At 48.4% G+C, this 18,939-nt stretch overlaps 1 protein-coding gene across 1 annotated transcript in view; it reads left to right on the forward strand.

The window, feature by feature from the left end:
• sptlc3 (serine palmitoyltransferase, long chain base subunit 3) overlaps nt 1-18,939 on the forward strand; it is a 140,493-nt gene that overhangs the window by 59,991 nt on the left and 61,563 nt on the right. The gene's annotated exons all lie outside the window — the stretch shown is intronic.

Consider the following 18,939-nt stretch of genomic DNA (forward strand, 5'->3'; position numbering starts at 1 on the left):
CTTTTCCGGGACAATCACATACGTCCCCCACAAGAGGATGCCGTCTTCCACGCTGAATTCTGACAGCTTGGAGGAAAATGCCCGCAACTCGCCTGGGAGCTGTCTATGCTGCCCACCATACAGGACTATGTGCCGAACCTTTGACAGGACTGGCTCCGTCTGGGTCCACTCACGGATCTGTGATGCCGTGACAGGCAAGGTGTCCATAAAATTTAGGGTTGCAACCACCTCACCGGTCGTGGGGGTCGACATGGGGCCGGCCGATAAAGGCAATCGGCTCAGTGCGTCGGCATTCGCTATCTGCGTTCCTGGTTTGTGCTCCAGAGAATACTCGTATGCAGCAAGCAACAAAGCCCAGCGCTGGATCCGTGCGGAAGCAATGGGCGGTATTGGCTTATCCTCTCTGAAAAGTCCCAACAGAGGCTTATGATCAGTCACGATAGTGAAATGGAGGCCATACACGTACTGGTGGAAGCGTTTCACCGCAAAAACCACTGCCAGGCCCTCCTTCTCGATCTGCGCGTACTTTTTCTCCGCTGCAGTCAATGTGCGGGAGGCGAAAGCAATCGGTCGCTCGGCCCCGTTCTCCATCTTGTGGGACAGGACGGCCCCAATACCATATGGGGATGCATCACATGTGACGAGCAAAGGCTTTCCAGGATCATAGTGGGTTAGTAACCCAGACAACGACAATTGTTGCTTAACCTGCCGGAAAGCGGTTTCTTGCGGCTGACCCCAAACCCAGGTGTGATTTTTCTTTAGCAGAAGGTGCAACGGGGCCAGCGTGGTTGCCAGATTGGGGAGGAACTTCCCGTAATATTTTACGAGACTGAGAAAAAAACAAAGATGCGAAGTGTCAGTCGGGGCGGGGGCCTGTTGAATCGCACGCACCTTCTCTGCGACGGGGTGCAAACCTTCGCGGTCCACCCGATAACCTAGGTAGACTACTTCCTTTGCCTGAAATACGCACTTTGTGCGACGTAAATGGACTCCAGCCTCCGAAAGGCGTCTAAGGACAGCCTCCAGATTTTCCAAATGTTCCTGCTCCGACGTCCCTGTAATCAAAATGTCATCTAACTTGACAGCGACACGTGGTAAACCTCTCAAAATGCCCTCCATAACACGTTGAAAAATAGCGCAGGCAGAGGATACTCCAAAGGGCAACCGTGTATATTCATACAGGCCCCAGTGTGTATTAATCGTTACATATGGTCGGGAGGCAAGGTCCAGCTCCAACTGTAGGTAGGCGTGACACATATCTAATTTTGTGAACGAGAGTCCGCCTGCAAGCTTCACGTAGAGATCCTCTATGCAAGGCATTGGATATCGGTCGAGTCGGGAAACGGTATTCACTGTAAGTTTATAGTCGCCACACAAGCGAATTGTGGCATCTGGTTTCATTACAGGTACAATTGGTGCTGCCCAGTCAGCAAAACGGACGGGCCTGATAATACCCAAACTCTCCAAACTCTCCAAAGAAGTGAGCTCCTCTTCTACCTTCTCGAGCAAGGCGTAAGGCGCGCCCAGAGATAGCGCGGCGTGGCTCCTGGTTCGACTTGGATACGGGCTACGGCCCCTTTTATTTTCCCCAAACCAGGCTGGAATACATCTGGGTATCGTCCTAGCATCCCAGTCAACCCTCCAGAAACTGTTTGGAGGATGTGCTGCCATTGCAACCGTAAATGGCGCATCCAGTCCCGACCCAACAGCTGGGCCCATGGCCGCGCACCACGGTAAGTGGGAAATGCGCCTCCTGGCGTCCATAGACAACAGGGGTCATTGTAGTTCCTGCAATGTCCAGTGGTTCCCCCGTGTAGGTGGCCAACCTGGCCTGTGAGTCGGTTAATGTAAGGGTCTGTATACTCTGCTTGATGCGGTCGAATGTCCTCTGGGCGATCACGGAGACCGCTGCGCCAGTGTCCAACTCCATCTCAAGCGGGTGACCATTGACCCGTACTGTCACCTTAATGGGGGCCACACGGGGAGCTGCCAAACAATGCAGCTGCAGGTTGTCGTCCTCCATCTCCACGTCCTCAGGAGTAGTCGCCGCAAGTTCATCCACATGGAAGGTACGGCCCCTGGGCTGGTCCCAGTTTCGGTCGGAGCGACGGCGCCTCTGGCGCCCCCAGGACCGGCGTCCACGACGGGGTCGCGCCTACAAGTCTGACACGGACATGGCTCCTCATCCATTGGTTCTGGAGAAGGCTCCCTTCGGGGAGGAATGTCCGACGGCCACTGGCGTCGGTCCGGACGTCGCCTCGCCCAAGGTACCGCAGGAGTGCGGGGGGACGTTTTCGGACGGAACGGGTTGCGCCCCAAGGCATGCACTTCCATTCCCTGTAGCTCCTGCACTCCTCGTTCTGCGCTCTCTCGGGACAATACTATTTGAATGGCCTGTTGAAAAGTCAATGTTGGCTCAGCTAACAACTTTCTCTGGGTGGCCGCATTGTTAATACCGCAAACCAAACGGTCACGTAACATTTCTGACAAGGTCTCACCATAGTCACAGTACTCTGCAATCCTGCGTAGCCTGGATAGAAAATCAGCAAGGGATTCTCCAGGGGTCCTCTCAGCGGTATTAAACCGGTAATGCTGGACTATCGTGGACGGGGTTGGGTTAAAATGTTGCCCCACTATATTCACAAGTTCATCAAACGTTTTGGTGTCCGGCGCAGCTGGGTACGTAAGGCTCCTCATCACCCCAAACGTATGCGGCCCGCAGGCGGTGAGCAATATGACCACCTGGCGCTCGTGTTCGGTGTTATTGTTTGCCCGGAAATAGTAATGCATCCGTTGTGTGTACTGGTTCCAGCTTTCCAGCGCAGCATCAAAAACATCCAAACGTCCGTACAGAGGCATGGTATAATAGAAAACAACTTCCAAACTGTATCCAACAAAAATCCAGGGAGGTGGCTTCAGGAATGTAGACAGCTATTCATGTTAACCCTCGTCGCCAGTCTTGTGAGGGCCACGAAGAATCCAGCTCGTGTTTTAAGGATACAAAGTAATAACATTTATTTACAATAACATATATATATATAACAGCAGCAGCAACTTCCCTTGCTGCACACTCTTTCCTGCTGGTTCCTAAACTGGCCAGCTTTATTTATACTTGGAGTTTACTAATGGTTTCTCCGCCCCCTCATTGGAGAAGCTCATACTCCCACAGGATTGTGGGATTGTCATTAGTCCCCAGCCAATGGTAAGCAGGCAGGTTATAACAGATGGGCAACAAATGCTGACCTTGCTGGCGACACCCACATCCTATGAAGGGATAAAGAAAAAAAGCTTTCTGATGTAATTCCTGAATAACCAAACTCTCATTTTGACATTATAAGCTCTCTTGCTTTCTTGAACTTTCCTCACCAGAAGAAGTTGTTTCTGATATCTATATCTCTATTGTCGCATATTGATAATGGCACAAATGACATTGTGGGATGCTGTACTCCGTTAAAGGTGCCCCACAAATCCGGTTGCTCCCACTGATGTAATTATCTCAACACAATGCAGGTACAAAGTGTCTGTCCACTTGTGGGTGGCTGCCCCCTCCTCCCGCTGTCAAACCTTGCACCATCTTGCTGAGGTTGGCGGGGAGTCAGAGAAACTGTGTCCCTCCCGCCTTCCAATCCCGAAGCATGGAATCCTGACACCAATTTCAGGACAGCTGTTCAAGCCAGTCGACTGGATGAGTGAATGCAATTTAGTGACGAGACCACAAATGACTCATCAATTTCGCAATCAGCCAGCCTGAACAAAGAACAAAGAACAAAGAAATGTACAGCACAGGAACAGGCCCTTCGGCCCTCCAAGCCCGTGCCGACCATACTGCCCGACTAAACTACAATCTTCTACACTTCCTGGGTCCGTATCCTTCTATTCCCATCCTATTCATATATTTGTCAAGATGCCCCTTAAATGTCCCTATCGTCCCTGCTTCCACTACCTCCTCCGGTAGTGAGTTCCAGGCACCCACTACCCTCTGCGTAAAAAACTTGCCTCGTACATCTACTCTAAACCTTGCCCCTCTCACCTTAAACCTATGCCCCCTAGTAATTGACCCCTCTACCCTGGGGAAAAGCCTCTGACTATCCACTCTGTCTATGCCCCTCATAATTTTGTATCCCTCTATCAGGTCACCCCTCAACCTCCTTCGTTCCAGTGAGAACAAACCGAGTTTATTCAATCGCTCCTCATAGCTTATGCCCTCCATACCAGGCAACATTCTGGTAAATCTCTTCTGCACCCTCTCTAAAGCCTCCACATCCTTCTGGTAGTGTGGCGACCAGAATTGAACACTATACTCCAAGTGTGGCCTAACTAAGGTTCTATACAGCTGCAACATGACTTGCCAATTCTTATACTCAATGCCCCGGCCAATGAAGGCAAGCATGCCGTATGCCTTCTTGACTACCTTCTCCACCTGTGTTGCCCCTTTCAATGACCTGTGGACCTGTACTCCTAGATCTCTTTGACTTTCAATACTCTTGAGGGTTCTACCATTCACTGTATATTCCCTACCTGCATTAGCCCTTCCAAAATGCATTACCTCACATTTGTCCGGATTAAACTCCATCTGCCATCTCTCCGCCCAAGTCTCCAGACAATCTAAATCCTGCTGTATCCTCAGACAGTCCTCATCGCTATCCGCAATTCCACCAACCTTTGTGTCGTCTGCAAACTTACTAATCAGACCAGTTACATTTTCCTCCAAATCATTTATATATACTACAAACAGCAAAGGTCCCAACACTGATCCCTGTGGAACACCACTGGTCACAGCCCTCCAATTAGAAAAGCATCCCTCCATTGCTACCCTCTGCCTTCTATGGCCTAGCCAGTTCTGTATCCACCTTGCCAGTTCACCCCTGATCCCGTGTGACTTCACCTTTTGTACTAGTCTACCATGAGGGACCTTGTCAAAGGCCTTACTGAAGTCCATATAGACAACATCTACTGCCCTACCTGCATCAATCATCTTAGTGACCTCCTCGAAAAACTCTATCAAGTTAGTGAGACACGACCTCCCCTTCACAAAACCGTGCTGCCTCTCACTAATACGTCCATTTGCTTCCAAATGGGAGTATATCCTGTCTCGAAGAATTCTCTCCAGTAATTTCCCTACCACTGAAGTAAGGCTCACCGGCCTGTAGTTCCCGGGATTATCCTTGCTACCCTTCTTAAACAGAGGAACAACATTGGCTATTCTCCAGTCCTCCGGGACATCCCCTGAAGACAGCGAGGATCCAAAGATTTCTGTCAAGGCCTCAGCAATTTCCTCTCCAGCCTCCTTCAGTATTCTTGGGTAGATCCCATCAGGCCCTGGGGACTTATCTACCTTAATATTTTTTAAGACACCCAACACTTCGTCTTTTTGGATCACAATGTGACCCAGGCTATCTACACCCCCTTCTCCAGACTCAACATCTACCAATTCCTTCTCTTTGGTGAATACTGATGCAAAGTATTCATTTAGTACCTCGCCCATTTCCTCTGGCTCCACACATAGATTCCCTTGCCTATCCTTCAGTGGGCCAACCCTTTCCCTGGCTACCCTCTTGCTTTTTATGTACGTGTAAAAAGCCTTGGGATTTTCCTTAACCCTATTTGCCAATGACTTTTCATGACCCCTTCTAGCCCTCCTGACTCCTTGCTTAAGTTCCTTCCTACTTTCCTTATATGCCACACAGGCTTCGTCTGTTCCCAGCCTTTTAGCCCTGACAAATGCCTCCTTTTTCTTTTTGACGAGGCCTACAATATCACTCGTCATCCAAGGTTCCCGAAAATTGCCGTATTTATCTTTCTTCCTCACAGGAACATGCCTGTCCTGTATTCTTTTCAACTGACACTTGAAAGCCTCCCACATGTCAGATGTTGATTTGCCCTCAAACATCCGCCCCCAATCTATGTTCTTCAGTTCCTGCCTAATATTGTTATAATTAGCCTTCCCCCAATTTAGCACATTCATCCTCGGACCACTCTTATCCTTGTCCACCAGTACTTTAAAACTTACTGAATTGTGGTCACTGTTACCGAAATGCTCCCCTACTGAAACATCTACCACCTGGCCGGGCTCATTCCCCAATACCAGGTCCAGTACCGCCCCTTCCCTAGTTGGACTGTTTACATGTTGTTTTAAGAAGCCCTCCTGGACGCTCCTTACAAACTCCGCCCCGTCTAAGCCCCTGGCACTAAGTGAGTCCCAGTCAATATTGGGGAAGTTGAAGTCTCCCATCACCACAACCCTGTTGTTTTTACTCTTTTCCAAAATCTGTCTACCTATCTGCTCCTCTATCTCCCGCTGGCTGTTGGGAGGCCTGTAGTATACCCCCAACATTGTGACTGCACCCTTCTTATTCCTGATCTCTACCCATATAGCCTCACTGCCCTCTGAGGTGTCCTCTCGCAGTATAGCTGTGATATTCTCCCGAACAAGTAGCGCAACTCCGCCTCCCCTTTTACATCCCCCTCTATCCCGCCTGAAACATCTAAATCCTGGAACGTTTAGCTGCCAATCCTGCCCTTCCCTCAACCAGGTCTCTGTAATGGCAACAACATCATAGTTCCAAGTAGTAATCCAAGCTCTAAGTTCATCTGCCTTACCCGTAATGCTCCTTGCATTAAAACATATGCACTTCAGGCCACCAGACCCGCTGTGTTCAGCAACTTCTCCCCGTCTGCTCTGCCTCAGAGCCACACTGTCCCTATTCCCTAGTTCTCCCTCAATGCTCTCACCTTCTGACCTATTGCTCCCGTGCCCACCCCCCTGCCATACTAGTTTAAACCCTCCCGTGTGACACTAGCAAACCTCGCGGCCAGGATATTTATGCCTCTCCGGTTTAGATGCAACCCGTCCATCTTATACAGGTCACACCTGCCCCGGAAGAGCTCCCAGTGGTCCAGATAACGGAAACCCTCCCTCCTACACCAGCTGTTTAGCCACGTGTTTGTCTGCTCTATCTTCCTATTTCTAGCCTCACTGGCACGTGGCACAGGGAGTAATCCCGAGATTACAACCCTCGAGGTCCTGTCTTTTAACTTTCTGCCTAGCTCCCTGAACTCCTGCTGCAGGACCTCATGCCCCTTCCTGCCTATGTCGTTAGTACCAATATGTACAACGACCTCTGCCTGTTTGCCCTCCCCCTTCAGGATTCCCTCTACCCGTTCGGAGACATCCTGGACCCTGGCACCAGGGAGGCAACATACCATCCTGGAGTCTCTTTCACGTCCACAGAAGCGCCTATCTGTGCCCCTGACTATAGAGTCCCCTATTACTTGGCAACCTGGAGCTGGTGCGGTGGTGCCTTGAATTGCAGATTCGAGGGTTGCACACTTTTTTCCGGAATGTTTTCGCAAGCAGAGAGTCTGACTGCAATTCGCTTCAGTTCCTCACCAGGGAGTAACCTGCATTACTACATTTGTTTCAATAGAATTTAGCGGGGACCCTTGCACGAGCAGGATTAAGCAAGATTATTTAGTCACCGGTTTTGCCGGTTTGCAGTTCAGCCTCGAGGGAAAGCAGTTCTCTTGCTGTGGGTGAATTTTATACCTCGAGCACTCTGCTTCCCAAGGTCCCAGCCTGCAGTCAGAATTTTAACTACGTTGTGGCGCAGCGGTTAGCCCTGCTGCCTCACGGCGCCGAGGTCCCAGGTTAAATCCCGGCCCTGTGTCACTGTCCGTGTGGAGTTTGCACATTCTCCCCGTGTCTGCGTGGGTCTCACCCCCACAACCCAAAGATGTGCAGGGTGGGTGGATTGACCACGCTAAATTGCTCCTTATTTGGAAACAAGAAAAAAATCAAAGAAAATAATTTTACCAAGTCCATTCAACAGGTAGGACTGCAACTTGCTGAATAGCTTGCCAAATTCTAGCACGTCCAAACCATCACCAAGACCCTTCACTTCATCCCGGCTGCTGAAATACCTCATCCATGCTTTTGTCACCTCGCGACTTGACTATTCTAATGCACTCCTGGCCAGGCTCCCACATTCGACCCTCCATAAACTAGAATACATCCAAAACTCTGCCCATATCCCAATTCACGCCGACAGTAGTTCGACCATCAGCCCCGTGCTCGCTGACCTACCTTGCCCGGCCTGTCGACACCTCAAGTTTAACATTCTCATCATTGTTTTCAAATCTCTGTGTGGCCTCTCCTCTCCCCCTCTACCTCTGTAATCTCCCACCCCATAACCCTCTGAGATCTCTGCTCCTCTCTTTCCGGCCCCTGGTGCATTCCTAATTTTAATTGCTCCACCTTTGGCGGTCATGCCTGCAGCTGCCTGGGCTGGAAGCTCTGGAATTTCCTCCCTCTACACGCCGGGTTTCCCAGCGGTGGGGGAAGGGGGGTGGGTACATAGAATGAGAAACCCCGATGACAGTGGTGAGTCCAGAAGATCCCGCCACTAGCCAATGGCGGGCTGTCTCCACTGGGGCAACAAACGTGGCGGGTGCGTGCAAAAAATTCCACCGCAATTTTTGGACGCCTATTTTACCATCTTGTGTGCCTTGGTGTCAAATTTTGCTTGATACTCACTTCCTTGATGAAACTTGTTAAAGATGCTCGATAAATATAAATTGTTGTTGTTTAGGTGCTTTAGAATAGGGGTTATTGTGACAGCCTGCCCAGCACCAATACAAATTGTGATGTTAAGTGCAGGTTATCCGTAATGAGCAAAGTTTCGGATGGCCTCAGGGTTATGGAGGCAAGAATACCAGGGGTGCATTGGAACAGTCAAGCTGAGAAGTAAGAACGGTAGGGGTGAGGGTTTGAGCAGCGGATCAGCTGAGGCAGTGATAGAATCGGGTGATCCTGCAGAGGTGGAAATAGACTGTCCCAGTGATGGTGCAGATATGTGTTCAGGAACTCATCAGGGGGCAAAGGAATAGAGAGTTATCCTGGTAAGAGTTAGATGAGGCAGGTTGGGAGGAGGCTCCAGTAGAGCATAAAGATCACCATGGACTGGGTGGATTAAGTGGCTTGTTTCTGTTGTGTGTTCTATGTGAAAACTTGGTAAAGAGGACATCAGAGACTTTTGAGAATGGGAAAGAGAAGTTGTTGCTGATGTTGGCTATTTATGAATTACCAGAGTGATTTACCTGTGGGGTGCCCAATTGTTTATTTAAAAAAAGGCAACTCCCCCAACCCCAACCCCGCGGGACAAGTTTCTGGGCCAACGGAACAGCCAGCAAATAACTCCAGTTTGCCCTCCGCCCCTGTGTGATGTGAAATCCGGATTGACCCCCACCACTGTGGGATGTGAAATCTTCAAACCAAACCAAGGGTGAGCTGTCGCTGTATTGGAACTCGTTTCCAAAGGCTTTGGGGGCCGTTTGGTGGTGAGTGAGGAGGGGGTGAGTGAGGCTCCACCTACCCCCGTGCAGTAATTGACCCCCATACAAACTCATCCCTGGCTCACCTTCGGGAAAAGCTTGCAAAGTCCATCACTTAGCTTCAAGTGTCTGGATCCAGTTGTGAGCTGAAATTGGAGATAGTTGGCAGTGGTGGGAGAGCGAAGCTCAAAAACAGATGCTGTGGCCCCTTTAAATCAATGTCAATGGACATATTTTAGCCTGATGGTCATTCGCCCGGTTACTGACTTGGCAACCTCCCCTATGCGAGTAAATAAATTAGAGGCAGATTGTCCCCTCTGATAACAAGTTAACTAGATGTGAGTTTTGTTACATTGCAGATGGTTTATGATCTCAGGAATATATATCCAGAGGGGAGGCAGCCTAGTAGAGCTGGTATGACTCGGGCTACAAAATTTAATATAACTAAGCTTGAATATTAGAGGTCATCAGTGCTGTCCCAGATGGTCCCAGATGTACAAATAAACCCAGTGCAAAGGCACATCATAGGCCTGTATTCAATCTCATTGTACAGGTCATTGGCATGCTTCCACCGCCTTTTCAGGAAGAGAGTTCCAAAGACTCATGATCCTCTGAGAGAAAAACATTTTGCCTTATTTCATTCTTAAATAGGTGATGCCTTATTTTTAAACAGTGGCCTAGTTTTAGATTCTCCCACAAGAGGAAACATCCTCTTCACATCCACCCTGCCAAGACCTCTCAGGGTCTTATGTTTCAATCAAGTCACCTCTTACTCTTCTAAGCTCCAGTGGATACAAGCCTAGCCCATTCAATCTTTCCTCATAAGACAAGCAGGTTCCACATTCTCACCAGTAAAGCGGTTTATTCTGAATTCCCTACTGGTTTTCTTGCTGACTGTCTGATACTGATGGCCTCAAGTTATGCTCAACCTCACACGCAGAAACTCTCTCCCTCTCTCTCTCTCTCTCTCTCTGCTCTATCAAAACCTTTCATAGAATCCCTACAGTGCAGAAGGGAGCCATTTGGCCCATCGAGTCTGCACCTTCCGAAAGGGCACCTCTACCCAGGTTCACTCCTCTGCCCACCCTGCCCTATCCCCGTAACCACATAATCTAATCTGCACAACCCCGGACACATGGCCAATCCACCTAACCTGCACATCTTTAGACTATAGGAGGAAACCGGAGCACCCGGAAGAAACCCACGCAGACACGGGGAGAACATGCAAACTGCACACAGTCACCCAAAGTCAGAATGGAACACTGGTCCCTTGTGCTGTGAGGCAGCAATGCGAACCAATGTGTCACCCTACAGACCTCTATTAGGTCACCCAACCCCGCCACTCCTAGCTTTCTCTTTTCAAGAGTGTGTGAGCTTCCACCCCGATCACTGAAACCTCACAGTACTGATACAGAGTCGATAATTTTGTCTCAAGAAAAGTATTGGACATGGAGCCACTTTCAGGAGTATAGGGAGCAGGGTGGAGGTAGGTTTAATTGGATGATGTGGCAGAGATTTTCTGAGCTGGAACTGGCTCCTAAACAGCACTCTGGATGTACCTACACCACACGTTCTGTAGTGGTCCAAGAAAGTGGCTCACCGCCACCTTCTCAAGGGGCAATTAGGGAGGGGTAATAAATGCAGGCCTAGCCAGCGACACCCACATCCCATGAAATAACCTGTTCAAAAAACACTGCATGGTTTGTTATCTGCTGGAACACTGATATTTCATATCAAGGACTTGCTGACTTGCTCTTTGTCTTTGCCCAGTCCACTCTCTGTATCAGTTGCACTGGGTCATGCCTGTACATAATGCCGGTTTTTAACTTGCTTCTGTGACAGGAAGGAAAGAAGACAGTAATCTAGCAAAGCAAATTGCCTTCAGTGTATTTTCCTATGGATAATGAATTAAGCCGCCCAATTATTGACCCGCCCCACTCTCTCCCCAACCACACAACTCCTTCTGGGCAAGATATTAAATGGACTGAATAGCAGAATAGCATAAACCGCTTCAAATACCTCATGATCTGAGAAGAATTATTAGAGATCAAATTGTATGTAAAGCATTTTCCATTAGAACAGTGACTCTATTTGAAGAGTATTTAATTGGCTATAGAGTGCTCTGGGACCTCCTGAAGTTGTGAAAGATGATCTAGAGAAGCAAAGTCTTTCTTTTGTTTATTCTGCCAGGAATATGGGCAAATTAGAATGCCACAATTAAAACAGCAAATCACACTTATTTAGCACTTTTAGCATTACTAATCGGCATCAGGTGCATCGCAGGAGCTTTCCCAGACAAAATGTAACACCAGGCCACATAACAAAATAGACAAGGCAGATGACTAAAGGCTTGGTCAAAGAGGAAGGCTTTAAGGAGTCCAAAAAACAGCAGAGGGAGGTAGGCACATGTTTAGGGTAGAAATTCCAGAGCTTGGGGCCCAGGCATGGCCACAAATGGCAGGGTGATTAAAAGCAGCGATGCTCGAGTGACCAGAATTGGGGGGGGGGGGGGGAGTGAGGAGATCGCAGAGTGTTGTCAGGCTGGAGGAGATTCTAGAGAGAGGGAGGAAGCAAGGCCATGGAGGAATTTGGAAACAAAGATGAGAATTTTCAAAATCGAGGCCTTGCTGAACCGGGAGCCAGTGTAGGTCAGTGAGCATGGGGCGTGTCAGGGGCCGGGCAGCAGAGGTTTTCATGAGCTTTAAGTTTGCAGAAGGTGGAAAACATTTGAATGATCAGGGGTAGAAATGAGGGGGGGCAATTCTCCGACCCTGCTTGCACCGCATAGATCGCATCCTGGTCAGAGACTCTCGTGATTTCCACCAGGAGAACTCATTTTGAGACTCTCCCTGCGCCTTGCTGACGACATATTCTGCTTTACCCCAGCGAAACTGTTAACCAGATTAGCACATTTCAATCTTCATTAACATATTCAGATTTGGCTTCAAGCCAAATTCACGGGGCCCCTTCAATTCTCCTACCAGCCGGTGCAATGTGAAACCAGCGGAAATCACTACTGGGCTCCAAAAATGGATGACCACGCCAGGGGGCTCAGAGGTCATTAAACCCTCCCTCCCCATCCCCCGGTTGACAGGGACATGGCTGGACACTACCCCATGGCACCCTGGCAGTGCCCAGATGGCACTGCCAAGGGTCAGGGCCTGAAGGAAGGGAATCTTTGACGACCCCATAGTGGGGTGTCGCTCACTTGGGGAGGAATCATAGAATTTACAGTGCAGAAGGAGGCCATTCGGCCCATCGAGTCTGCACCGGCTCTTTGAAAGAGCACCTTACCCAAGACCACACCTTCACCCTATCCCCATAACCCAGTAACCCCACCCAACACTGAGGGCAATTTTGGACACCAAGGGCAATTTAGCATGGCCAATCCACCTAACCTGCACATCTTTGGACTGTGGGAGGAAACCGGAGCACCCGGAGGAAACCGACGCACACACGGGGAGAATGTGCAGACTCTGCACAGACAGAGACCCAAGCCGGGAATCGAACCTGGGACCCTGGAGCTGTGAAGCAATTGTGCTAACCACCATGCTACCGTGCTGCTGGGTGGGCAGAGGAAGGAGGTGGTCCTTGATGATAATGATTTGGGGGGGAGGGGGTGGTCTTTGCCGGCGATGGCAAGGGTGGGAGGTTCTGTAGGATTGTCTTAGGACGCCCTGTAGCGCACAAAGACTCCGTGAGACGAATAGAGTGAAGTCGATGAGGCTTTATTAAGCGTGTCTGTTCCCCCGCAGCTCAATAGTAGACTGGCCTGCGGGGGAGGACTCCGGCTTCTTATACTCCGCCTTCAGGGCGGAGCTAGAGGTCAACGGCCAACCAGGACCCAGGATTTGTCAGCCAATGACATTAGGGCTTCCAGTCCCACATGACCCCCAATACATACTACCACACGCCCCACTCTCTGAGGAGCCGGGCTTGCCAGCGTCTTTAGGTCCCACACACCTCATTCACGGCACAAATCACCCCAACCTCCAAAACAATGTTGATGTGTGGGTGGAATGCGATCTGGATCGTGCCAACCCAACCGGCGGAAATCGCACCACGTTTCCTGCTGGAGACCACACTTAGGAATTTTTTGGGAGAATTGTACCCATGGTAATAAGTGATAAACTGCCTGTTTATGCATCTTGTCACGGCAGCAAGAAACTTTGGAACACTGTGACCTGTTTGAACGTCACCGATATTTCCTCAGACTGTGTTGCTTCAGAAAATCTTTTTTGAATTAGTTGTGGGTGAACTAACAGAATAAGGCCGTTCAGCCCCTTGAGCCCGTTCTGCCATTCAGTAGGATCATGGTTGATCTGTGCCCTAACCCCATATACAAATAGTTGTTTTGGTGTACAGCACTTGAGTATTGCTGAAAAACTAGACATGCTGTCGAAGTTTTTCACCTTGAACTCAAGATAAAGGGAACAACAATTTATACGACATGAGAAGAGAGTGCTGATTGGTTGGCAAGTGCACTTTGAAGCTTTGTCCTGGAGAATGCAGCAGAGGACAGTTAACTGCCCAGCTTTTCTTCAGATTTAATCCAGGCAAGTCGACCCAGTCAGGCTCACGGTGTGGCTCACTTAAAAGTGCATATATTCACACATAGGGCCCTGACGTTTGTAGACAGGAGGAGCATGTCCACACATTATGCCTTTACCAACTAAACTAAACTTAGAGAGCAGCCATTCCATGGTTCAATCCCCCATGGCAATACGGTGACCAATTGCCGTTGGTTTATTTTGCGAGCTGTCCTGATGAGTGCACGATGAAAAACTTCAACAGTGCGTCTCTTTCTCCCAGCAGTACTTCTTGAATCCACCTTTGCGCCTTAGTCCTTGATGCATTTGGACAACAGCAATCCATCAGTCAGATTTAAAATGAACAATTCACCTCACATCAGTTGGCATTTGCAGAAGAGAGATCTACATTTCTGCCATCCTGTTATGCGTAGAAGTGTTCCCCAATTCCATTCCAGAAAGATTGGCTCTAAATTTGAGTCTAACTCACATTTCCGAGACACTGCGCCCAGGGGAAATGGCACAGGTGCAAAAGCATTCTGGAGATTCTTTCAAAAGCGTAGAATTCAGGCAAAAGTCAAATCAACATGAGTAGGGATGCCAGGGAGACATGGTGGCGCAGTGATTAACACTGCTGCCTCACGTCGCTGAGGACCCAGGTTCGATCCCGGCCCTGGGTCACTATTCATGTAGAGTTTGCACATTCTGTCTCTGCGTGGGTCTCAGCCCACAACCCAAAGATGTGCAGGGTAGGATTGGCCACGCTAAATTGCCCCTTAATTGGAAAAAAAAGAATTGGGTACTCTAAATTTATTTTTAACAAAACATGAGTAGGTACTCAATAAAACTATTGGATTGAGGGCAGACAAGTCCCCCCTGACCTGATGGCCTACATCCTAGGGTGTTGAAGGAAGTGACAGTGGATCCATTGGTTATAATATTCCAAAATTCCCTGGACACGGGAAAGGTTCCAGTGGATTGGAAAAATGCTAACGTAACACCTTTATTCAAGAAGGGAAGGAGGCGGATTGTTACAAATTACAGGCCAGTGGTTTAATATCTGTTGTTGGGAAATTGTTAGAATCAATTATCAAAGAAGTAATATCAGGACATTTGGAAACTCAAAATGCTATCCATCAGAGTCCGCACAAGGGCAAATCTTGTTTGACTAATTTTCTAGAGTTCGTTGAAGATGTAACAAGCAAATTGAGTGAAGTGGTTCCTGTAGATGTAATATATCTGGACATCCGGAAGGCATTCGATAAAGTGCCGCACACTAGGTTAATTCGCAAAGCTAAATCACATGGGATTATGGGTAATTAAATAGCTTGGATGGAAGACTGGCAGACAGACAGAAGACAGCGAGTCGGGATAAATGGGTCTTTTCCTGGAAGGCAAGATGTAACTAGTGGGGTGCCACAGGGTTCGATTCTTGGGCCACAGCTATTTACAATCTATATTAGCGACTTGGATATAGGGATAGAAGGTTCCATAGTCAAATTTGCAGGCGACACAAAAATAGGTGGGACAGTAAGTTGCAGTGAGGAACTAAGGACCTTACAAAAGGATATAGATAGGTTAGGAGAGTGGGCCAAAATGTAGCAGATGGAGTTAAACTTGGATAAGCGTGAGGTCATGCATTTTGGTCAAACAAATGGGAAGGCAACTTATTATCTAAATAAGACTTTGGGGTACTCCATTGCAGAGGGATCTGGGTGTCCTGGTGCATGAGTTACAGAAAACTAGCATGTAGGTGCAGCAGATAATAAAGCGAATGGAAAGTTGGTATTTATAGCTAAAGGAATAGAGTAATAAAGATAAGGAAGTGTTGTTGCAACTATTCAAGGCATTGGTGAGGCCGCACCTGGACAGTTTTGGTCCCCTTATTTGAGGAAAGATGTAGTGGCATTGGAGGCAGTTCAGAGGAGGTTCACTAGGTTGATTCAAGAGATGAAGGGTTTGTCGAGATGGAACAGTTTAGGCCTATACTCTCCAGAGTTTAGAAGAATGAGGGGAGATCAAATTGAGGTATACAAGATGATAAGAGGTATGGATAAAGTAGATGTGGAGCTGATGCTTCCTCTCGTGGGGCATTCTAGAATGAGAGGTCTCAGTCTTAGGATAAGAGGTAGCAAATTAAAACGGAGTTGAGGAGAAATCACTTCTCCCAAATGGTTGTGAATCTGTGGAATTTGCTACCCCAGAGTGCGGTGGATTCTGGGACAGTGAATAAATTTAAGGAGGAGTTAGACAGATTTTTAATTGGTGATGGGTTGAAGGGTTATGGAGAATGGGCAGGACGGTAGAGTTAAGGCCAGGATGAAATCAGCCATGATCGAATGGCGGAGCAGACTCGAAGGGCCAAATGGCCTAATTCCGCTCCTCGGAACATAGAAATTAGGAGCAGGAGTAGGCAATTCAACCCTTCGAGACTGCTCTGCCATACAATTAGATTTTGGCTGATCTTTCCTGGTCTCAAAGTCACCTTCCTACCTGTTCCCCATATCTTTTTAACCCGTTTTTTTATCAGAAATATATCAATCTCCCTCTTGAAACCATTTAATGATTCAGACTCCACCGCACTATGGGGCAACGAGTTCCCAAATTCATCACCCTCTGCGAGAAGCAGTTCCTCCTCATCTCAGTTTTAAATCTACCGCCTCTCAACCTATATCCGTGACCTCTTGTTCCAGATTGCCCTACAAGGGGGAACATTATGTCTACATTTACTTTATCAATCCCTTTTAGTGTTTTAAATACCTCTATCAGATCCCCTTTCATCCTTCTAAACTCCAGCGAGTATTATCCCAAACTGTTTAATCTCTCCTCAAGTCAACGCCTTCATCCCCAGAATCAATCTGGTGAACCTCCTCTGAACTGCCTCCAATGCCACCACATCCTTCCTCAAATAAGGAGCCCAAAACTGGACACAATACTCCAGATGTGGTCTCACCACCACCCTATACAATTGCCACAATACGTCTCTACTTCAGTCCTTTTACAATAAACACAAACATTCCATTTGCCTTTCTTATTACATTTTGTACCTGCATACCGAATTATGTGATTCATGAACAAAGACACCCAGATCCCTCTGCCCAGATTCATTTTAAATCTGCTTCCCATTGAGATAATAATTTATCTGACTATTTTTTTGACCAAATTGGATAACCTCACACTTATCCACATTAAACTCCATCTGCCAAATTTTGGCCCAATCTCCGAGCCTATCTACATCCGTCTGTAAAATGTTTGTCTCCTCTTCACTGCCTGCTTTCCCAACTATTTTGGTATCATCTGCAAATTTTATGTTACACTCTGTGTCTGCTTGCAGATCATTTATATAGATTATAAACAGTTGAGGTCCGTGGACTGAACCCTTTGGCACCCCACAGTTACCATTCGCCAGCCAGAGAAGGTCCCATTCATCCCGACCTTTTCTGTCAGCCAGCCTATCCTCAATCCGATCTGGTATTCTACCCCAAATCCACTGTGATCTCACCTTCTGGATCAGTCCTTTATGCAGCACCTTGTCAAACGCCTTTTGGACGTCTAGATATACCACATCCACAGGTTCCCTATTATCCACTTTGCTGGTCACTTCCTCAATGAACTCAAGCAAGTTTGTCAATTATCATAGATTATCATAGAATTTACAGTGCAGAAGGAGGCCATTCAGCCCATCGAGTCTGCACCGGCTCTTCGAAAGAGCACCCTACCCAAGGTCAACATCTCCACCCTATCCCCATAACCCAGTAACCCCATCAAACACTAAGGGCAATTTTGGACACTAAGGGCAATTTATCATGGCCAATCCACCTAACCCGCACATCTTTGGACTGTGGGAGGAAACCGGAGCACCCGGAGGAAACCCACGCACACACGGGGAGGATGTGCAGACTCCGCACAGACAGTGACCCAAGCCGGAATCGAACCTGGGACCCTGGAGCTGTGAAGCAATTGTGCAATCCACAATGCTACCGTGCTTTACTTACCCTTCATAAAACCATGCTTACAATGGTAGATTGAGCTTTGTCTTTCTAAATGTTCAGTCATCTCCTCCTTAATGATTGAGTCCAGCAACTTCCTATAAACTTATTTAAAAAAACCTAGCACCAAGCAGCAACTAATTGATTCTCAGATTGATGGGCTGTGCTGAACTGCCCTCTTCCATGGGGCAAGGCTTTCCATTTGTCTGGAGGCAGGTTACGACTCCACATGGTGTCGTGGGCAGCAACCAGTCATCGATAATTTTTTTTCAGAGTTGACCAATTAGTAGCTGGTGGGTGAACTGGCCATCGAATTAAAGACAGCGGGTGGGCTCTTGAAGCTGGAGGGCCAATCAGAAGCCTTCCAATTCAGAAAAAGCTGCAGCCTGCTGATCAAGTGAGAGGGAGAGAGGGCACCTCCCTCTTGTGGCTCCCCCGCCTCAGCACTTATTATGGAACTGAACAAAGGCGACTGCTGCTGGACCTGTGGCCAGGTTGGGAGGGTGCGGGTGAGGAAGGGGGCGCCACAACTGTTCCTGGAGCGCTGACCTCTGATCTGTAGGAAGCCGTCTCCAGGTAGCTGCCGTGCTCCTGACACTGAGACGGGCCATCATGTCTCGTGTGTCCTTTTAATTGACCTAACAAGTTACCTGCTGCCAGCGGGCACTGTACCATTCCCATTTCGTAAAGGCCTTGCAATAAATGGCACAGTGGAGGGGCAGGTTAGTGCCGGAAGCAGGCACAACAGCCGGCAGCAGGGAATTTCATGCTCATCAGCCTGAGATCCCGCCCCAACCCACCTCCCTAAATACTGACCATGTCTCGGGTTGGGAGTACATTTTGGCAATGTTTTTGTTTTCATATGCAATGCTCCCATAGCGGAGCAAAGAGGTGTAGGTTAGGTGAACTGGCCATGCTAAATTGCCCCATAGTGTCCAAAAGGGTGGGTGGGGTTACTGGGTTACAGGGATAGGGTGGAGGCATGGGCTTAAGTAGGGTGCTCTTTCCAAGGGTCGGTGCAGACTCGATGGGCCGAATGGCCCCCTTCTGCACCATAAATTAAATGATTAAGGGGTGGTCTGACTGGGATG

Source organism: Scyliorhinus torazame, chromosome 1, assembly GCF_047496885.1.
Source record: "Scyliorhinus torazame isolate Kashiwa2021f chromosome 1, sScyTor2.1, whole genome shotgun sequence".
NCBI classification, from domain to species: domain Eukaryota; kingdom Metazoa; phylum Chordata; class Chondrichthyes; order Carcharhiniformes; family Scyliorhinidae; genus Scyliorhinus; species Scyliorhinus torazame.